Source organism: Antechinus flavipes, chromosome 4 (assembly GCF_016432865.1).
Source record: "Antechinus flavipes isolate AdamAnt ecotype Samford, QLD, Australia chromosome 4, AdamAnt_v2, whole genome shotgun sequence".
Classification (NCBI taxonomy): domain Eukaryota; kingdom Metazoa; phylum Chordata; class Mammalia; order Dasyuromorphia; family Dasyuridae; genus Antechinus; species Antechinus flavipes.
The window spans coordinates 80,318,998-80,342,832 of record NC_067401.1 but is presented as its reverse complement, the minus strand read 5'-3'; the positions used below and the strand labels follow the sequence as shown (position 1 = coordinate 80,342,832).

The 23,835-nt window shown below is 36.7% G+C and overlaps 1 long non-coding RNA gene across 1 annotated transcript; it reads right to left on the bottom strand.

The window, feature by feature from the left end:
* Nucleotides 1-23,022, bottom strand: LOC127563231 (uncharacterized). The gene is made up of 5 exons (XR_007953932.1): nt 22,960-23,022; nt 20,470-20,654; nt 19,241-19,384; nt 1,651-1,799; nt 1-351 (listed from the first exon to the last, which is right to left on the bottom strand). It is a non-coding gene; the product is annotated as an uncharacterized LOC127563231 (long non-coding RNA).
* Between the last annotated feature and the right edge of the window lie 813 nt (nt 23,023-23,835).

The window sequence follows — 23,835 nt, the reverse complement described above, 5'->3', positions numbered from 1 at the left end:
TCAATGATGACAATTTATCACAGTTCACTATTCCATACAGCTATGCCAAATGGAAATCAGGTATCTTTGTTTGTGTAATTTTTTCCACACACAACATGGCAGCACAAGGAAAATATATTGCCATTGTTAATATGACTTTGGAAACCAGAAAATCCCTAAAAGACTTGTCTTTCGAACTCTTGGAAACAATTGAATAGAAAAGTCATTAGCACCATGATCTCCATGTTTCAACTGATCTCAGAGGAGAGAATCAGCCTTCATCTCCCACTTTTACAATGCTGGAACTCATGTTGAAATAACTTGTGGTAACAGTAAAGACTTCTACGAGAGGATGATGGGGTCCAATTTTGACTGTAAAGAAATGAAACATAAGAAAAATAGCATCTCTGGAGAAAGCTAATAATAACATGTTAATAACCAATTAGGATAATGCAAATTTCAGCTAATAGAGTTTCATAACAAACCATATGAATATTCTGTGTAATCAATGTTGTTCAGCGTGATATCTTTTTTTATAATAATGATGGTTAGCATTTATATGTAGCACTTTTAAGGTTTAAAAAGCATTTTACAAACATTTCATTTTATCTTCACAACTATCCTGGGAGGTAGATATTTTCCTGTTTTATAGATAGGAAAACTGAAGCAAAAAGAGTTATATGACTTGCCCAGAATGAGGCCACATTTGAACTCAGGTGTTCCTGATTCCAGGCCCTGCACCCTATCCACTTATGGCACACAGAAGCTTTTGAAAGATTAAAGAACACTATACTTTTTTTCTCTTTCACTTTTCTTCCTTTCCTTTCAGTGCCCTAGGCAACTCTGTATTAAAATTATAGTTGCTGTTCTATATTGAAAGTGAGTTTCCTCACCAAAAATTCTGTATGCCAATAAAATCACAGATTGGGAAAAACAAAAATTATGGTTAACTCCCCCTATTTTCAGTGAGTGACTTTCAGAATTGACAAATTATTATTATCATATTGTTTGATTCCATCTGGCCCATGTTCTGTTCCACCATCCCGGCTGAACAAAGGGGCAGTTAAACTAATTTCAGGATTATTCACAGGGGCAGAGTGAAAGAGCTTGATATATAATATTAGGATCTTTTACTGTTGTGTGGCCTTTCTAAGCATGTGCTTTTGCAGCTCAACTGTTAGATCAGCAAATTGATCAGTCACCTTCCACTTTACAACAGCAAAACTACAAATTAAACACTTTATAATTTTGGTCAGTATTCCTCGTTCTGGTCACCTTTAGTTTTGTTCCCTGCCAAGGATTATGACATAACCACTAGTGCCTCTAGATAGCACAATGGATAGGGCACCGAACCTGTCCTCATGGAGGAGGACCTGACTTTAAATGGGATCCCAGACTGTGGGACCCTGTGCAATTCATTTACTCCTCTTTGCCTCAGTTTACTCATCCTGTAAAATGAACTGGAGAGAAGGACATGGAAAACCCCTCCAGGATCTTTGTCATGAAGAACTGGCCATGACTGAGCAATACTACTAACATGTTGATTTAAAGATCTAGCATAGAATTCCAAACTTCAGGTTTTAAAATAAGTTTCCACATCTGTGGATGCTTGGGCTTAACAGTTAATTTTTGTGTTTTAAAGTAGAAAAACTGAGGAAAGAAGAAACTCACAGGCTAGTTATAGCGCAGGCAAGATGTGGAGGTACATTCTGTTATCCCATAGTTTCTTGAAAGAATTCAAAGTGTTGATTTCACAAGAATCTCTTGTCTCTCTCAAAATGGCTTCAATTTATTTCTGTACTGCAAAGGAAACACAAACTCTAAAAACAAACAAGCAAATAAACAATTTAATTAAAACTTCCATAAACATGTCTCCATTTCTCAAACACCTAAATCATTGCTCCTGAAATGGCAATTCAGAATAAGGACTCTTACCTCCTGTAACTAGCATGAGATAGAATCCCCATGATTTTTCCTGATGTTAAAGGATCAGAATACTGGGAATACTGGGTTAGGGTCTAAAATCAGTTGCTCTGGACAATTTTAAAAGTTGTTTTAAATTCTTTAAAACTTTTCAATTTCTGTGTTGAATTTAATGTGGTTCTTCTCCAACAACAGCCTTTAACCTGAACTTCACATTTAGACTATGCTAATTCCCGTTTCCGTTTAATCCCTTTTAATTCTATTTTTAGTTCTTGCCTTTGAACCTTTATATTCAGTTTTCTGAATTTCTATTTACAAGTTTCCTGAAATTTAGAATTTTCTTGCAAGTTATTACAGTTGTTTGCATTGATTAAAGAACTTTTTCTTTTTGATATACCCTTGATAATTTCTTAAGCTCTTGCTTTTTCTATTTTCAAAACATATTTTTTAATAAGTTCTAAATGTGTTGTTAGGTTTTGCCTCTCATTATAAAAGAAACAAAAGTAGGGTGGAAAAAAGTTATCACTGTTATTGTTTTTCAGTCTTTGTCACTCCATTTGAGATTTTCTTGGCAAAGGTGCTAGAGTGCTTTATTTCCTTCTCCAGCTCATTTTACAGATAAGGAAACTAAGGCAGAGGGTAAACTGACTTGCCCATAGTCCCATAGCTAGTTAAGTATATGAGGCCATATTTGAATTCATGAAAAGGAGTCTTCCTGACTCTAGGCCTGGCACTCTATTCACTGTACAGACTAGGATATTCCTTACTCTATTGAACAATACCCTTCCATATCTAGGTATACTACCCAAAAGCCCTTGCTGCCTTTCTGGTTCAACCAAGGTTATGCTTTTTTCAAAATGTGTCCTTTCCTTTGTGTAATTTGGCCATTGAATAATCAGATGTTAATCTGATAGATTTCCAAGCACAATATCTTTCTCTCATCTACTTCACTAGTTTGGTGTCTTACTAAATTGTAAACTCAGCTCTTTCTGTCAGCAACAGATTTCTTATCACCCTGCACATTCTCTGCCCTTGATGAAGTAATTCAGCTAGATGTGTACATATTGCTTCCTTTGAAGTAATAAATAATTAAATTCAAACAAATCATTCCTTCACACTGGCACAGATCAGGCAAGTCAAATTCAAATTCTCAACATGAAAAAGGTATCAAGTATCACTTAAGAATGCTTCCTCTTCTTTTACTATTTTCTGAAATGCCATCTTTAACAGGAAAGGAGAAAGAAGAAAAAAGAAAGAGAAAGAAAAAAAATGTGGAGGGAGCAAGCAGAGCTTTTGCCAAGTTTTACAATTGCAAGATAAATTCTCTGCTAATAGTTTTTGTCATCAGGAGTTCCTTTTATATTCTGCTGAGCTTAATTAAGCCTTCTTACAGCCCATGGTATAATGTAGATGCTCCCTTTTAATTTCTGGGGTTCATGAAAAAAGATAACTCTAGTAACATATCATTTCATAATAGAATAAAATATTTAGTAGCTTTCCTTTGAGCTATATAGTTACTTTTCAAAAATTAAGGATTACAAAAATGAATACTGAATACTTTTTGAATTGAATTTTTTTTCAATTCAATTCAATTTTAAAAATTGAATATTTTTACATGTAATTTGAAAAATAAAATACTATTGAGAAAAAAATGAAATGCTGGTCATATCAATAAGACAAGAAAAAAAAATTGAAAAATAAAAACAGGCAATAAGGGAAAAAATGACAAGTAGCTGAGAAAATGCCCATCTCATTCAGATCAACTAAAACAAACATTTTGGAGAAAAGATTCCTTGACTTTCAGATTTACTGAAATTTTCTGTCTGATGAGGTCCTGAATAATTAGGTACGTTTAGCAGAGAAAGACTGAAGTGTTGATGGTATTACTCCTTGAAACAAACAGGGAAGGGCACTGATTGGGATCAATTTAACCTCTGTGGAGTTCTGGGTAGCCCCATATTATGATGTTCAGGCAGAAATTCGAGTTATATCAAACTCCTGAGGTTAAACTTCTCCTACAAATCTGTCCAAGGCCTACTATCTTTGCTGAACCCGCTTTGGATCAGTCGGCCACAGCATTCTGCTTCCCTCCTCCCTCCCCACAATGCCATATACTACCTCTCCTCTCCTTCCCCCACCATGCCTCATGGTACCTTTCTCCTTATATCTAACTCTGTTAAACTCCTCTATAGAATTAGCCTGCCAGCTAAGGGCTTACTCCAACCTCATGAGATGTTATTTTTCTTGTGGTAAATGGCAAGCTCCACTAGGGAACTTGTCTTTTTCATTGTTAATTGTCACATGCTCTCCCAACTCTTATTTCATATTTACCATTTCTGGTGTCTATTGTATCTCTTCATTTTGTCTGTAACCTCTTCTCCTAATTAAACCCACCTTTTGCCAAAGAAAATGGCCGCTGTGAATTCTTCACATTACTGAACCCCAACATTTAGTGTCAAATCAATTTCATCATTTGGTGCTAACCTTAAACACATCATTTGGAACTAGAAAGTTTTCTTCTAAAATACATCATTTGGTACCTAAATCACATTACCAGGCACTAACCAAAGTTTAATTTCCACAGAATAATTACTTCTCAGAAACCTTGAGCAAACAAGGAATTGGGGAATTAAGAAAGCCCAGATGGCTCAGTCAATCAGAAAGAGGTTTTGAGAAAAATACAAATTCAAGATAACAACAGATCCAGCTCATTTTGGTTGGGGTTAATGACCAGACTTAACTGAATCAATACTGTACCTGTTTAACAAGGTAATTGAATATTAAACAACATACCCTGTAGGAGAAGTTTTCTACCACTTTTGATCATGGGACATATAAGGGAGAGAGGACATGGTGTTACATATTTAGGGGAAACCACACAGTGGGCATAGCAGGAAGATTGTAACCCAAAAGGGAACAGACCAATACGTTCTCTGAAGGGAGAAGACTATGCCAAGCTAAGAAGTATAAAGCTTCTCTTGCTTCTGTACTCGGGGGCTCTCTCTTCCAGAATAGTAGAGCCTGCTTCTGGCCAGAAATGCTAGGACAATTGCTTAAAATTCTTCTGTAATAATTTTTTCTTTACACCTGAATTTCAGTGTCAACCATATTTCTAACAACATTATTTCAAAGCAAAACAGTTCCAAGTGGGATTCAGCTTTATCAATGACCTCAATAATAATGTTGCAGGTCCTCAACATTTTTGCCTGCACTTCCAAATTCTTGCTTTGTCTGCATACTCTATCACTGTAATCGAACCTTCAAATTGAGGCCTCTAACTCAAATCAATTAAAGGATATCCTCATTTTCTTATTCACTGGCCATAGTAGCATCTAGTATATAGCATCTGTGAGCCCCACAAAAAAAAAAAAAAAAAAAAAAAAAAAGACATGATTTTGTTCAAGACATGGGTTTAATAGGGATTATGAAACAAACAACAAAGGGGGAAAGATTAGCTCAATAATGTCTTTATAACCTCAGCATAAGTTAAAGTTTATAAAGTATGAGAAATATTTGTAGAAAATCCTAGCTCAATAAGACACATAAATATATAAAAAATTAACTCCAGTATAATGAAATACTTAACAATCCTAAAAATAAAAAACATATCATTATTCCTGGAATGAGAATGGCAATGGATTAATAACCAATCCTTAGGACAGCAGAATGTTCCTGGATAGCAAAGTAGATTTCCCCAATTTTTATTTTTTTATTTTTTTGCTGAGGCAATTGGGGTTAAGTGATTTACCCAGGGGTCACACAGCCCACACAGAAGTGTTAAGTGTCTGAGGTCAAATTTGAACTTAGGTCCTCCTGACTTCACGGCTGATGCTCAATCCACCTGCGCTACCTAGCTGTCCCTATTATTTCTCAATTTTTAAAAGAGAAATAAAAGATGAATGGAGAGAGAGAGGGGCCGGGGGGAGGGAGAGAGAAGGCGGGAGAGAGGGGGTGGGGAGAGGGGGTGGGGAGAGGGGGTGGGGAGAGGGAGAGAGAGAGAAGAGGGAAAAGTTTATGGTTGCTCCTCCGATTCCCAGATGAGTAATTTCTGCCCTTTTGCCTATGCAGAATGTGAGAAGCCACTGCTCTCCCTGCTGCTCCATCCTCCAGAAAAGAGGAAAAGGGATAAGCATGAGAACAAGGCCAAATCTCTGCTTCTCTGCAAAACCCCTAGAAAAAAATAAAGGCAAAGAACATGAAAACATGGTCATAACACTGCTACTTTTGTAGTCAAAGAGAAGCAAAGAATCAGATTAATAGAAAAGTTTCAAAAGATTAAAATCTTTTTGTGGTTATTCAGTTGTGTCTGATTCTTTGTGACCCACTTTGAGATTTTCTTAGCAAAGATACTGGAATGATTTGCCATTTCTTCTCCAGCTCATTTTACAGATGAGGAAACTGAAGCAAACAGGGTTAAGTGACTTGTCCAGTATCACACAAGTAGCAAGTGTTTGAAGCCAGATCTGAACTGAGGAAGATAAGTCTTCTTGACTCTACACTCAGCACTCTAATCACTGTGCCACTGAGCTGCCCCCAAACCATCCTGCTGCCAGCCAAATCACATTCCAGACTCGTGTCACTTTTTTTAAGGATTCAATTTCTCCCCTGAGGGGAAAAACTAACATTGGATTTACATTCTAAGTTGTATCAGCCCTGAAGACACATGGTAGAAGTTTCCCTTTCCTAAGGGAAGACACAGTTTTAAATCAAGGGAGTCAAACCCTATTCACAATTGAAAGAAATCCCTTTTACACAATGTCCACACAGATCATTAATATTGGCTGGAGCCAAATGAGGGATAGAGTATTCTGTGCCTATCCCCATTTGAACAGCCAGAAGGTTGTGATTTTTAACTATGTAACTGGCATTGCCAGAGTTGGCTGGGCTGAGTATGACTTTAAGAGATAGATTAGTGATAGATCTATGGAGAGTCTTAAATTCCTCTATACTAAAAGAGTTTATTCAGGGTGATGCGCCCAAGGGCCTAGAAGAATAGTGATACCATCAGCAGAAACAAGGACATTTCAAAGAGGAACAAATTTAGAAGAGCATAATAAATCTCAATTTGGCCTCGCTGAGTGTGAAATGCCAACAGAACATTCAAGTAATAGGGATGTCCAGCAGGAATTAGTAATATGGGACTAGAATTTAGGTGATTAGGATAGGTAACAGGTTTGGAAGTCATCGGACTCAACTTACTAGTTGTGTGTCTTGGGGCCAGTCACTTAACCTTCTTTGCCACAGTTTCCTCATCTGTTAAATGAGGTGAGGAAGGCAATGGCCAACCACTCTAGTATTTTAGCCAAAAACAAAAACAAAACCCAAATTGGGTCACATGAGAGCGGGACATGACTAAACAACATCACACCCAGACTTGCGTATGTTTGTAAGCTACAGACACAGGATTAGTAGCTAGGCAGAGACTGATATGAAAAAAGTAATGGAACAAGAGAGGTAGGACAAGCTTTTGGAGGAGATGGGTGGAAACAGCATTAAGGTCCTACTTACTTACAAGTCTTCAATTTGGCAGGGAGAAGTACCACTTTGCACACAAACTGAAGCATAGGAAGGGTGAAGATCTTGCATGGCAGTGGGGGTGTGAAATGAAGAGCAAGAGAGATAATGAAGTTCATTATAGAAGGTCACATAGAAGTTTTCTCTTATAAGAAAAAGAGGATTCAACAGTATAGTTGGAACCCTGAGGAAACAGGATAATGCCTGGAACATCTACTGTGTGGATCAAAATGATTACATAGGTAGGTGACAAAACTGGAACCCAGGTCATCTGATTCAATTTAATAACCCCCCAAACATTAAATGTTTGGTATGTCTAGTTTTGGCTGGGTACAGAGACAAAGACAAAAAAAAAATCCTCTGGCCTCAAAAAGTTTACAGTTTTCTGATTCTATGTTTAGTGGACCTTCTACCATATTAGGGAAATTTAAAAAATCCAATCAGACCTGAAATGGGTAGAGAAAACAAAAGCTCATTCCTTTCCTTGGGCAGAAAAAGGCAGGTGATAACTCCATGTCAAAGCTAGCCATTGTAATCTCTACTGCACAAGGCAGATTTAGCAGATGACTTAATTTTGCCCAACTCCAAGTCCTTTTGTCTTGGGTCTTAAATTACAAAAAGATACATTTCCTGGGCAGCTAGTTCATTATTTATATAGTTCCTCCTATATAACAAAGCCTGACAAACCTTCCAACTAATTATCCAATCTCTCTCTGTGATAATTACTCATGCTAATGATGTTAAAGAATTTTCTGATACAAATTTATACATTATTCATCTTTGGTTACTTGACAAGTGATTCACTCTTAGGCCATTACATTCAGTTTCCATCTTTAAATTCTAACAATTTCTTCTGCCTGCTATTCATTGGAACGGAGTTTCAATTTCAATTGCAGCCTGATATACAGAGTGGTATTTAACCACTACATGTATTTCCCAAAGAAATATAAAACTTAACATCGTTTATAGTATAAATACCTAGTGATAATCACTAGTGTTCCCATTTTTGAAGGCTCTAAGATCCCATGGTATATAGAGCATTGGACTGGGAGAAGGGAAAACTAGTTTGTTGACTAGGACTATACTCTATACCCTAAACAAGTCATTTAACTTCTCTCAGATTCAGTTTCCTTTTCTGTAAAATGGAAATAATAGCATCTATTTTAAGGAGTTGTGAAGATCAGATGATATGAGATGTACAAATTTTATTTTAATTTTTTAAAAATTTCCCCAAATTTACCTTTTCCTTCTATCTGAATCCTCTTCCCTACAATTGGGAATAAAAAAATTCTATATGTATAGTAAAACAAATTTCTGCATCAACTATATCCAAAAACAGAAATCTATCTTCTCCTGTATTCTGAATCCTACACCTATCTCGGTGAGTTAGGTTTCATCATTTGTTCTCTGAAATTATGGTTGCTCATTATACTGATTAGAGTTCCTAATTCTTTCAAAATTATTCCTGTTATAACAATATTCCCTCACATTTCTATACTATAACTGGTTTCCTCTATGAATACCCTCAGATTCTCATTGTCACCCCAAAGTTTTAAAAATATTTTTATATATCCTTATTTTTTCCTAATTTCTCCTTAATCTATCCTACTTCTTTTTCCCTATTTCCCTGTTGATTGTATGTTTGTGTCGATCCTTCCTCTAACCATTTCAGATAAGAGGTTGGGTTGAACTATCAACTATTCATCAACTATCAACCTCATTCATACAGATGTCTACTTTTACACTGATTATGTGAAAAGTTCTCTAACCTGCCTTTCTCTCAACTCCCTCTCCCCACAATCTTCCCCTTCTCTTTTCATCCTTATCAAAATATAACTACCCCACAATCTTCTTTAATTAAGACTTCCTCTTTGATCCCTGATAAAAAAAGAGTTCAAAAGGGACACCCATCATTTCCCATATTTGAATGTTTATCAGTTATTCCTTGGCTGATCCCTTATTGTTCATGCGTTTCCCCCTAACTCTCAAGTTTTAACTTCAAAGTTTCTATGGAGCTCTGGTCTTTTCTTTAGGAATGCTTGGGAATCCTCTGTTTCATTAAAGATCTATTTCCCTCCCCCTTTTACTTTATACTCAATATTTCTGGGTAAATTACTCTTGGCTATAAGCCTATAAACTTTGCTTTCTAAAAATATTTCATCTATTGTGGCAGCTGCTAAATTGAATGTGATCCTGGGGCACCTAGGTGGCACAGTTGATAGAGCACCAGCCTTGAAATCAGGAGGCTCTGAGTTCAAATATGACCTCAGGCACTTAACACTTCCTATCTGTGTGGCCCTGGGCAAGTCACAACTGCAATTGCCTCAGCAAAATAGACTGTGATGCTGTGACTCCTTAGCACTCTGGTTGCTTACAGTTTTTTATCTGGCAACTTTTGATTTTGATTATGTTCCTGGGAATTTTCATTTTGGGATCAAGAGGTAATCAGTGTACTCAATTTCTACTTTGTCCTCTGCTTCTTAGTATTCTGGGTAGTTTTTCTGAAAATTTTTCTGAAAATAGGGATATCTAGGCTCGTGTTTCCCTTAGGCTCTTATTCTTTCCCAAATCAGTTGGTTTTGCCTTACATTTTTCTTTTTTAATCTTTTGATTATGCTTTGATATTGACTTCTATTGGCCCATTCAATTTTTTAGAGAATTGGTTTGGGCCAAGTTTTGTAACTCATGCCAAGCTGTAAAATTAACAGCTTTATTCCATAACTCTTTTCCATTTCTTCCCTCAAGTACTATTTTAATTTATAAAAAAAAAATTGTAAAAAACTCTCTTCATTCCTTTTATGAATTCTAATTGATTTTTTTTTGTGTCCAAGTTATTTTTCTGAGACCTTTCTTGTAGATGTTATGGAGTCATTTTCTTCTGTATGTTTTGTCTTGAGCTTCTCTGTTACCATAACAGCTCTTTATGGTGAGATTCTTTTTTTTTTATTCTTCTAAAACATTTCTCTTTGGACTTGATGATAGGGCTCAGACTGTCACACTTCTGGAGGGAAGGATTAATGATTTGGGGGCTATTGAGTTTTGTGTTATGACAGATTGGGCACATTTCAGTGCTCCTGAAGAGATCTGATCCAGAGCAAAGTCTAATTGCTGGCTGCCTGGGCTGTAGCTTCTACCTGGCTTTGGATCAGAACAGTACTCCACTCATAGAAGCCAGCTAAGTTGTTCTGCTAGATCATGGCAGCAGGACTGTAGGCTTCCTTTGGGTCTGGGATTCCTGTCTTGGCATTGGAACTGAGGTCTGAGTCAAATTGCTGTTGTTTGCTTCTTGCTCTGTCACCTCATCTCACTTTGTTACCAGAAACTGAGTAGGAGAGGTAATATAGCTATAATTGGCATCTGTCCCCATTGGGGTGCCCTGGATGGGTCTGGAACCTTCTCTTGCAGAATCTCTCCCTGGTGTTCTCTGGCCCAATCCTACCCCCAATATCTGCAGACATATCTTCCTATGCCAACCAAGATTAGACAAAGGACTCACTATTATAAGGATTTCCCCATCAGGATTCAGTCTTATACATTTCCTAGATTTGGTGGCGTTTTTATTGTTGCTTTGTTTTTTAAGATACCTTTTAGTACTACTCACTGCTACTTTAATCATCTTAATCCTGTCCTTTTTGCAAATCTTAAATCACTTTATCAATGTTATCTGTTATCTGATTTCTGTGCATATCACAACCCATCCATGCATTCTCATCTTTTGCAGCTTTTAACTGTGTTCTCTTTAAGGAGTTCACCCAGTGTTCTGGGGCTGTCTTGACATGTACATCTCAATGAGCTGTGTTTTCAGTTAATCCTCACTCAATACTACATGACCAACCATTTCCCATTTCCTTTTCAAATATCCATGTGATATGTTCATCACTTCTGGTATACAATTCTTATTTAATGTTGTAGCATACTCAAATTACCATGCTTTTCTTCATTGTCCTTTGGGATGGCTTGCAAGCTCAGTTCTTAAGAACTTGTGACATAGCCAATCAGTATTGATAAAATAATATTTTTTTTAAAAAACTATTTCAAGGAGAAATTTAGGCTTTTAAAAACACTACATAATTTTCCAAAGACAAACTGGCTTGCTCTTATTTTCCTTCTCCTGTTAAACTCTTTGTCATCTTCCTCTTCCCATTTAATGATGGGTTAGTTCATTATATATTTGCAATATCTACACCAGCTAGCTATGTATTGATGGACCAGCTTTCTGCTTTGTCCATCCAACTGGTTATCATGGTCTTGCCAATGAGTATTCCTTATCTAATTACTGTCTGGATAATTAAGCCAGATTTTTGAGTGACTATGGATCCTACCTTTTGGTCGAAAGTCTTTTAAGGTAGAATTTTTTTTAATAGTCACATGCTTTTTTTAAAAAAGTAAATAATAAACAAAGTGAGTTCTCATATTCTTTTATCTTTTATCAGTTGTATGATTATACTCTAATTGGTAGATAGTAGGTTCTTAATAAAAGCTTGACCAATTGCCATAGAATATCATTTGTGAAAACTTGTATATTCCTTTTTCCATCCTATTGTCTAATACTACTTAACATGTATAAATTATTCTCTTCAAAAAATTGTGGAGATGTGAATGGAATATGGAGTGGTAGTTATTGATATTTTCTCACTCATTTTCTGGAGGGTAATGACTATTATTTTTCACAAGCAATGGAAAATTCTTTATAGAATTTCTCACTTCCTCCTTTCCTCCTTCACCAAAGATGATGGCTCATAAATAATTGCAATAGCTTGCATTTATATAACATTTTGTTTTGCAAAAGACTTGCAAATATTATCTCATTTGATCCTCATAACAACCCTAGGAGGTATGTGCTATTATACTCATTTTATAGATGAAGAAAACTGAGACAAACTGAGTGTGAGTTTAAGTAACTTGCTGCCCAGGGTCACACAGCTAGTAAATGCCTGCAGTAGGATTTGACTCCAGTTCCAGTGTGCTATCACCCAGGTACAAACATGTTTGACAAAAATTATAAATATTTTCATGAGGGTCTTTGTGCAAATGTTTATGATGAGCATTGCAATAAAAGATGACCAAGTATCTGTCACATAAAATCATGATTTTTGTTGTTTTAAGACCCATCATAAAATCAATTCCATGAGTGTATTTACCCTTCCATAGAGAACATAAGCATAATCTTTTGATTTAGCTACAATATCCTTTTGTCTTCTGGTTTCCTTTATAACAAAAAAGAATTCAGTTCCTTTGGTAGTCTGTCCATTCACTGATCCCATTCACAGAACCCTAGACAAAGTTTGGAATATCATGTTTACAGATTGTCTCCAAATGATGAATTTTTTTCACCTTCTGCCTCCTGCTCTAGCACTCCACCACTCTCACCACATTGGATTTTTTTATTTCATGAGTTGCAATAGCTAATGAATTTTAACAAGTAGCCAGGCTGAGCCTTTCCTTAGACTGGTCCTCCTAGAATTGATACCTGTTGCCTGGACCAGGGAATGAAATGGTAAAACATTTCTTTTACACAAAGCTACTAGGCCAAGCACACTAAATACAGATAATAAATGGGGAAGACAACATATATTAGAAGGTTCAGCTATAGGGCAGACAGAACAGGCTGGTGGAACTTAAGCAACAATGGTAGGATAGGAAGGAAATCAGTGGTCCACCATCTTACCAGAACCAAAATTGGTTCTCCTTGCTCATTCCAGCAGTGTGAATGGCCATGTCTCTGACATGGCACTCTGTTGTAATGAAGGTAGTGAACAGCAGGGTCAGAGTGGAGCAAGATTTCATGCTACCTCCAACAGGGATAAGGAAGAGGATTCAGGGTCCAGCTAGGAATGTGGGTGTCTGCTAATTGAAACAAAGCAGGGGAAGGTGCATCTATACCTGAAGCCTTTTCAGAAGGGTGAAACCTATCTGAGTTTGCACTCCTGGACAATGAACCCAAGGTTACTTTCACACAATGATGAGGGTTTAGACTTCATCTTACAGAGGAGAAATCAGAGGCTCTGGGTGGTTAAGTACCTGCCTATTACTAAGTAGGATGTATATATGGATACTAAATGAGTAATAGCAACTGAATTGGCACTCAGATTCCAAAGGCTCTGCTTCTAACTCCTGTCAGTCAAGGGACAGATGGAAAAAGCTAGCGGAACTTAAGAAACAATGGCAGGATAGATGAAAAGTCATAGTGATCCACTACCTTGCCAGAAAAACTAAAATTGTTCTCTTTGCTCATCCTGCCAGTGTGCCCAGCCATAATCTGTGTTCTACTATAGTCAACTGACTCTTTTTGACTTTTAGCTATAAGCCAGATACCCTAATAACGTAAAATAATATTTCTGATCATGGGTGGAGATAGGTAACATCTGAGCCGCTGTGGAGAATTTGTAGCTTTGTCTACAGGTTTAGGACTTTGTTCTAGGGTCTGACCTTTAGAGGGTGCTATTTGCTTTAGTAATCTGCAATGGTTCTCGCAGCCCCAAGCCTTAAGGTCAGGGTCCAGTGATGTATACCAGCAAAAGGTAGTTGAATAAACCAAACCATCCTACATGTGCCTAGAGCATAGTTCTGCTCTCATAATTCCCCTGATCAGAGATTTAGGGGCTCCCTGTTGTCTGTAAAGTAAAATGCAAAATCCAGTTTGGCCTTTGATGTCATGATCTGGCTCCACCCCATTGTTTCAACGTCCCACACATCATTCCAGACAAACTGGCTTCTCGTTTGTCTTTCAGTCATAATATTCCATCTCCTTTCTGCTCTGGGCCAGGGTTTTTCTCTCTTCTTACCTTTGTGTCTTGGAACCCCCAGCTCCCCTTTAAGTGCCACATTCTTCAAGAAGCCTTTTCTGATTTGCCTGTTTGCCAATGCCCCAACCACATGACTTTGTATTTATTTTACATTTATCTATGTTTACTTTTTATGTGTTATATGCTCTATTTTTCTCTTTCCCTTCCTTTCTCCCTTCCCCCCACTCCAGATCCCTTAAGGGCAGGGACTGACTTGTTTCTATTTTTGCATCCTCAGTGTCTAATAAGTTGGCCTCGATACAGTAGGTGCTTAATTAATACTCGTTGAATTGAATAGTAATAGCATAGTGCAGTTGAAGGATTTGGTTATTGGTGAAAGAGAGAAACACTTGAATTTGCTTCTCTACTCCTTCCAGAGGCTCCATGAATGAAGGTGAACATATTCTTTGCTGTTCTCCCCTCCATTTCAGTTTCTCAATTAAATTCAATATATGAACAAGTTGTGTTTATTCAGTAAGGATAATTAGTTTTCCTCTTTTGTTCACCAGAAAGCTTAATGTGGACTTGTGGGGTTTGAATTTTTAAAGTCTAGAGAAGGAATTTAATTTTTTAAAAACAACATTTCCTTTTTAAAATTTTGAGTTCTGAATTCCCTCTTGTTTCTCCTCCACCCATTGAGAAGGCAAGAAATGTGATATCACTAATTCATGTGAATTCATGCAAAACATTTTGACATTAGCCATATTGTAAAAAGAAAAAGCCAAGAAAACTAAAGAAAGTGAAAAAATTATGCTTCAATATGTACTCAGACTCTTATTAGTTCTCTTTCTGGAGGTGGATAGCATCTTTCATCATAAAACTTTATGTTGTATCATTACAATGATCAGAATAAATAGTCACTCACAATTGATCATCATACAAAACTGCTGTTACTATGTATTATGTTATCCTGGTTCTGTTCACTTCACTTTTTATCAGTTCGTATAATTCTTTCACAGTTTGAACCATCCTGTTCATCATTTCTAATAGCACAGTAGTATTCCATCACAATCACATACTATAACTTGCTCATTCATTCTCCAATTGATGGAAATCCCCTCAATTTCCAATTCTTTGTCACTACAGAAAAAAGATGCTATATTTTTGTCCAAATAGGTCTTATTTCTTTTTTTTTGATCTCTTGGGATATAGACCTAGTAGTATATTATTAGGTCAAAAGCTATGTTAGTTTTATAAGCCCTTGATAGTTCCAAATTCATCGCCAGAATGAGACCAATCTACAACTCCATCAGTATATATATAGTGCATTCAATTTTTCCATATTCTCTCCAACATTTATCATTTTCCTTTATGTTAGCCAATCTGATCAGTATGAGGTGATCTCTATCAGTGATTTAGAGTAGTTTATGTAACTATAAATAGCTTTGATGTCTTCTTCTGAAAACTGCCTGTTCCTATCCTTTGGCCATTTATCAATTGGGAAATGATTTGTTATTTAAAAAAAATATGACTCAATTTAAGGAAGGAGTTTTTAACCTGGATTCCATGAACTAAAAAAAAATTTTTTTTGATAACTGTATTTCAACATAACTGATTTTCTTTATAATCTTATGTATTCTATTTTAAGGCTTTATCAATGTTATTCTGTGAAGGGATCCATGGACTACCTATATAGATCAGAGTACAGTTGAAGTAAAAGAGTGAAGAAGTCAGGTATCAAGCAGTGAAATGGTGATTGATGTATCTGAAAAGTGTCTTCTGGATATTTATCACCTTGGCCACAGGTTATTAAAAGGGAAAGGGAAAGATGATTCTAGATTTTACTCTTCCACTTATTGAACCTTCAGTTTTACATGGAGAAGATGAAGAGGTTAGATGGCAAAACCTCTAAGATACTTTTCAACTCCTATTTTATGACCCTCTTTTATGAATGAATTTGTAAGGGACTGCTAATATTTGACATATTACTGGATAGTTATCAGTGAAGATAACAGCTTTTCAGGGACTCATTGCTTAGGCCTTTGCAGTCTTTGATCTGAAAATGCATGATTGGGTAGAGTTAAGAGTAGTGCTGCTACATGCTCTGAGGAGGAAGCTTCAGAAACAACAAAGTGTTGAATGTCCCTTTTGTCTCAAATGCTTTATAAAAATGTCCAGGTAGGCTTTGGGTGGCAACAAAATTCGTAGGTTGTAGTGTATTGTATTATTGTATGTTTATTCCACATTTTGTTCTTAATCATTCCAAAATCTGTATCAGTGTTTCTCACCTAAGTTATTATATAATAACAGCGAAACTTTCCAAAGGAGAGTGGTGCCTGATTTTCCTAGAAGTAGATAAAAAGCTGCTTGAGAGAAGATTTTTCTCTCTCTTTGTATCCCTAGTATCTAGAACAACTGCTTACATATCACAGGCACCTAAAAAATACTCATTAGGTTGAATTGAATACACTTTGACCTAGAAATATGGACTCTAGTTAGAAGGCCCAGAAGTGAGTGCTAGCTCAATTTTGCTATATGACCACATGCTTTTTAGTCTCCTCTGTAATGAGCTTTTCAATTATAAAATGGGGGGGCTTAATCAATCAATAAGATCAAGAATCTCACTGACAAAATTTGTTTTATTAGTCCAAATTTATGATTCCATAGGTATGGGGAACTCAGAGTATATAAACTCTGTCTCTCTGTCTTTCACTTCAGATCTGTAACTCATGGTCTCAGAGGGTTTCCTGGAGGGGTTAAATCTTCTGGTTCAGTTGAACTGGTGCCACCGTCCCTTGAACCTAGATCTTTGTTGCCTGCCTTCCCTCATACTACCTCTACCTTCTACTCTCTCCAATCACCTAATTTCTGCTCTTACTTCAAATCCCATTTATCATTAGCATTCCAGATATTCCAAATCTCTCCCTTCTATGAACCCCTCAAGCACCTATGGCCTACACTATTCACCTGGCATTTAGTTTCCCTTTATAATTAGTTCTCTTTTTATTCACATAATTGCTTTCCCATTTATGTGGACATCATCTTGAGAAAAATTATTTGGTCCCCAATACCTTGCAAAATTATCTGACTAGAGGAGTTGCTCAATGAGTATATTTGATGGTGGATCATGTTATGAGCACTGAATCTGACCCAAGGGACTAAAATGTTCCCAAATCCAAATTTAGACTTTCAAGATAGGCCAAAAGATAAATAAAAGCTCCATGGCTATCTCCAAGAAAAACTCAAATCAAAAAAAAAAAAAATCATCAACTTTGCTGCTCATATCACTTCAGTACTTTCAGTAGCCTCTGTCCTTCTTACTGAAGGATTGGAAGATGGGGCCAAAAAGCCTTCCCAAAACCTAAGAGTCTATTTCTCACCTAGAATACAACTTTCTCACCCCCACCTCTTTTTAGCTTTCTTTTGCGTGTTATCTCCTCTAAAAGAACAAAAAGAACTGTCTTTTTCTTATTTGTATCATAAATGTTTAGCAGAGTGCCTATTACATAGTAGGTGTCTAATAAATGTTTGTTGACTTGAACTGAAAAAAAAAATCATGTCCTGGTTTTTCAAAAAACACAGAAAAAATAAACTCATCATTTTATTGAATATTTGCATGTATGCCATGTGATATATCCCCTTACTATATTCTGTGTTCTATAGGGGCAGAGATTGTCTTATGTACCTTTGTATTTTCTCTTGAGTATTTTTTTTCTTATCAAATTAGGCCCTTATGAAATTATTTTTTGAATGACGTCTAGGGAAGGCATGTCCAATCAAAAAAGGACATTTCCCATGGATCTATGGCTTCATATGGACTACATTTCCCAAAAGGTCTTGCATGAAAAATTAACTGGGAAGAGTCTTTCAGGACCTTGTTTCTCATAAAATTATGTCTATTATGCTGATTGTGTTATAGGGAGATAAAGGGGAGAAGGCCTCAAAAAAAAGAGTAGAAACTAGTGTGTGCAATCTGAGCAAGGAGTCTCTGAGGCTGCAATGGTGGCCCAAACATTCTAGAGTCCCATATCATTTTTTCTGGCATCCTGCTGAGGAGAGGATACCCAGGCTATGGAAAGGTAGCAAGACTAGGAGATGCTCCTAATGAGAGATTTTAGCCCTGTAGGAGTAAAACTAGCCTGGGCCACACTGAAGCTTGAGTCATGCTCCAGGGGCCCAAGTCTTAGAACTAGGCTATTTGGGAGGCAATTTGGAATAGGTATTAAGATATTTTTGGTTTCTTGGTTTTCCAATTCTATCTGTATTAAATATATTAGTATTTCAACATGTAATTGGAAGGCAGCATGATAAAGGGAAAAAATGGCTGGATTTGAAGATAGAGGCCTTGGATTCAATTCTGGTTCTGCCAAGGATGATCTTTGTGCTCTTGGGCAAGTCTTTACTGCTCTGAACCTCAATTCCTCATCTGGAAAATTAGGGCTAGACTAGAATACAGGTCTCTTTCAGTTTTAAATCTATGATCCTTTGGCCTGTTATCAAGAACCAAAATCAATTGAGTTGACTTTTCGAAGTTCCCAGGATCCAAAGCAATCCCAATAAACTTTGGACAGAAAATGCATCTGCATTCAGAAAAAGAACTAAGGAGACTGAATGTAAATCAACACATGCTATATTCACTTCTTTTTTCTGTTGTTTTTAATCTCTCCCATGGTTTTTCCCTTTTGTTCTGATTTTTCTCTCACAATATGATTCATAAAGCAATGTGTGTTAAAATAAATAAAATTTTAAAAAAGAAGTTCCCAGGAAATTGGGGAGAATGAGCCCAATAGGACAAATTATAAGTGTCATCTAAAATCCTTAACCCATGTGAATCCAAAGTGGAATGGCATATGGGTTAGAGAGAGAATGAGCCAGAAAATGTGGTGGTGCCTGCATATGATAAAGGAGGTACAGATAAAAAAAAATAAGCCTTAACTCAGTCACTGAGTTCAAATCCCAGCTCTGGTATTAACTATATGGTATTGGACAAGTCATTTCAGCTCTTGGGGCTTCAATATCCCAGATTTAGGAGGTTTGCTTCATATTTCAGATATGAGTAGTGTCCCACTATCATTTTCATCCCCAAATCTTTTGCTTACCTTACTTTTCCTATGTAAACTTCTGGCTCACTAGTGGTAGAGGCCAACAGAAAAGACTCAGGTGAGGTGCCAGGAGGGGCTCCACTGCTAACTATCTCTGTGACTTTGGACTAAGGTCATCATCCAGACCTTCAGTTTTCTCATCTGTGAAATGAGAGATTTAGACTAATGAGATCTCTTTGAGATGAATTCTAGGTCTGAGCAATATCCTCCAATCTGCCCTCTTACCCCTTAGATCTTTTCCTTAATTATGTGATCTCAAGACTCACTGGCAGCATGCTGTAATGCAAAGACAGGCCAAGAGTCAAGATTGGACTCTAACCTCAGATCTGTGATGTGGGGGACAGATTAAATCACTTTTACCTCTTAACCTCAAATATCTTTTCAATATATGTCACAAAGTTGTTGCAAGGATAAACCGAGATGATGGATAAGAAAAATCTGTGGAAAAAGTTAAAAAGTGCCACACAAAATATAAGGCTAATTGAGACTATGTCCTCTCTTTGTCTTGATGAATGTCTGGCAATAGCTTCACACCAGCTCCCACTCATACCCCCAGCAGCTCCTTCTCCAGCTAATTTCTATTATGGCTGGATCCAAATTTTCTTTGAGCTGCCAGGGAAGAGATACTGGTTCCATAGTGATGAAAAGACGGTTGTATTGCTTTCCTTACAGATACTATGACATGATGAAAAAAATCCAACATAAGAAGTCAAGACTTAGGTTAGAATCTTAGCACTGCCATTTGTTATCTGTGCAACCATACTCAAAGCTCTTAATGTTAAACTTCAAATTCCTTATCTGTATTAATGAAAAGTTGGATTGAATAATTTCTGAAGTCCCTCCCAGATCTAAAGCCTAGGGCCTTCTTCTTCTTTCCATCCCCACTCCCCCATTCTTTCATTCATCCCATCCCGCTCACTTCCTGCAAGGGTAATAATAAAAGCTAAAAGGAAAGACATTTGGATCTTTGGAAGCACCCTCCCAGGTAAGGGATTAGGTGCATCAGATGTAATATATTGCTAAGACAAAGCAATGAGTTCCATCTCCATATGACATCCCCAAAAGTCTCCAATGACCTCAAGAACCATCAGTGAACATAATTCAGTAGAATTTACTACTTTGTATAAGTACAACCCATGCCATAGATCATTTTCTTTTAGATGATTTTCAAAACTGTCAACCTCAAAATAAATCTACAAACTCTTAAATGTTTAGTATTACTTTACCTAAGTTCTCAAGTGAGATCCAAGAAGGATGGAGGGTTTGAACCAAGTGGCTTTTTAGAGCTCCATCATCAGCGAAGAACTTCTGTGCTCAGTCAGAATTGTTGACTAGTTGGGCTAAATGCTGGGGTATAAGGTGCTGAGAAGTGACCTGGACAGAAACAGTAGAACCTCTCCTCCTAACCCAGCTGAGAGAAGAGATAAAAGTAATGTCATTAATTTTGTTGTTGTTGTTGTTGAGGCAAGTGGGGTTAAGTGACTTGCCCAGGATCACACAGCTAGGAAGTGTTAAATGTCTGAGGCCAGATTTAAACTCAGGTCCTCCTGACTTCAGGGCTGGTGCTCTATCCACTACACTACCTAGCTGCCCAATGTCATTAATTATTAAGTGACAATTATGGGCCAGGCACCAGGGAAACAAAGGCTTTTGAAGCACTCACAATCTAATGGGGAAAATAACATGCAGATAACTATGCATATAAATATATGAAAGATCTATGTTTGTGGATATCTACATTATAAATTAGAGAAAATTGCAAGAAAGGCCCTAGCATTAAGGGAGCAGGAAAGACTTCTTGCCAAAAGTTGGATTTAGTCAGAGGTATCAGGGAAATCAGGAGGCAGAGAGGAAGAAAGAAAACATTCCAGGCACGGAGATAGTGAAAATACATGGCATCTGTAGGTGAAGTGATTTCATGCAAGGAAAAGCAAGGAGGCCAGTGTCCTTGGTTAGCAGAGTATAAAAACGGGACTAGAATATGACTGGACATGCAGAAAAGGGACCTAATTATGAAGGACTTTAAAACCAAGGATTTTTTATTTGATCCTGCAGGTAATAGGAAGTCACTGGAGGCTACTGACACGAGTGTGGGGGAGGGGACAGGATCAGAACTGTGCTTTTAGGAAGATCACTTTGATGGCGGAAGAGAGGCTGGATCAACCTGGTGAAAGACGAGTCAGGGACGTCAAGGGCTATGGAAATAGTGCAGACAGAAGGGGATGAGGAACTGCCCTAAAGTGATGGCGATGTCAGAGCTGAGGGAGTGTACATGGAGATGGGGGACAGAACAATCCACTGGAAATGGAGGACGAGTGTGGTCAAATGATTCTAGATTGCAAGCCTGGGTGACTAGAAGGATGATGGCACCTTAGACAGTAATAGGGAAGTCAGGAAGAGAGGGGGTTTAGAGGGGTAAGATCATGATTTTAGTTTTGAACATGCTGAACATATCTATTGGATATCCTTGATATATAAGAAGGCAGTTGGTTGGAAATATGAGACTGGAGGTCAAGAAAAAGTTTGGGCTGGACAAGCTATGGATGAACTATGAGTGTAAAGATGATAACTTAATTCTTTTGAGTTTACTAAGACGATCTATGAAATTTTTTCACAATTTTCTGCACTCCTTCTATTCTTGGCTACATTGGTTTTATTTATGCCAGAAAATTTAAATTTAAAATACTAGAAAATTATCCATCTGATACTGTTGAATCTGCTTCCTTTATATCTTTTTTCTGTTTTTTTTTTCATTCTTGTCTTTTTGTTCTTCTCAATAAACTTTGTTATTTTTTTTTTCTATATCAGCAATAATTTTTTTAATAATTTAATTGGGATGACATTGGATAGTTAGGTAAAATTATCATTTTAAAAATTATATTGGCTTAATTCTCCCTGTGCAGCGGGAGAACTGTTCGGTTCTGCAAATATGTATTGTATCTAGGATATGCTGCAACATATTTAACATATATAGGACTGCTTGCCATCTTGGGGGGGGGGAGGGAGGGAGGGGAAAAAACGAAACATAAGTGATTGCAAGGGATAATGATGTGTAAAAATTATCCTGGCATGGATTCTGTCAATACAAAGTTATTATTAAATAAAATTAAATTTAAAAAAAAATTATATTGGCTTTACCTATCCATGAACAATAAATAAAACTTCACTTATTTATATCTGACTTTATTTGTATATAAAGTATTTTATGTTTATGTTCACATAATTCCTGTGTCAGTTTTGGTAAGTGTACTCTCAGGCATTTTATACTGTCTAGTTATTTTAAGTGACCCAAAACAATATTGAATATTGCTGACCCATACATAGTATATATTTCCCTATTTTTCTCTTTTATTTAATCATTTTAGCTTTAACTTTGAGGTCATGTTTACTACCCCTACTTTTTTTTTGCATAATAAATTCTACTCCTGCCCTTTATTTCCTTTTTTCCCCTCTTTAAATTTTTATTTATTTATTTTTGCTGAGGCAATTGGGGTTAAGTAATTTGCCCAGGGTCACACAGAGTGGCTTCAGACCTTTATTTATTTGTCTTATTCAAATCCAGATCTGGAGAACTTTCCCTACTTGCTTCAAATAAGCTCCTCAGATATGTGGATGCAAATCACTACATATGTATATCTTTGTGTATGTGTATTGTATAAGTATGAATATATATGTGTATACATCTTAAAATGTTAATATATATAAGTTATTATTACCCAAGAAATGATGGTTCTGGGAAGCCTTGCAGGCTGCAGCTTTATTTTTTTTCTTCAAAGAAACTAGAAAATAAATTCAAAATATATGTTGGCTGTTAATCCCCTTTATTCTTTCATAACCCCAAGAACCTAGGAGGTATACCTATTTCCTTACCCCCGTCTTTCACATTATATTTTAGTTACTTCAGCTTACACCATACTACCCCTTGCCGCTACCACTATGGCTGGCAACTGGGCTTGAATCCCAATTCAAATACTTATGGGTTTGGTGACCCTGGGTGGGGAAGATGCTTAATCCTTTGCAACCTCAGCTTTCTTATCTGTAAAAATTGAAACAATATTTGTAAAATAGGATTGTTTGTAGGAAAGCATTTTGTAAATTTAAAGTAAAATAGAAATGAAAGTCGTTTCTATTATATTAGATAAAACTTGTTTTCACTTGGTCTCCTAATCCACTTCTACAGTGAACATAATATCATTTTCTTTTGCTATGTTCAATCTTTACTTGCTCTCTGCTTTGCTGGCCTTGATTAGTTTTAAACATGAATTTCTCTGCTCCCTCTAGTTTTTCAATATTTCAGACCCTCCAGATAACATACTGAATTATTATCTCCCTCCTCAGGCTAAAGACTTGCCATTATTTTGCAAAAAGATTATCCTTATAATTCATGGTCTAGGATATCTCCTTTGATAGGGGGCAATACTGATGCTTCCTTCATTTTTACAGTATAACAAAGACAATCTTCCTAAATGGATTGTGATTTAATTAATGCAGCTGCTCCCTGAACTGATATAGATCCCCATAATAATCTTCAAATCTACCCAAAGAGCTAAAATCTTTCTTCTGATTATTGGAATATATTAAGCAGATCAACC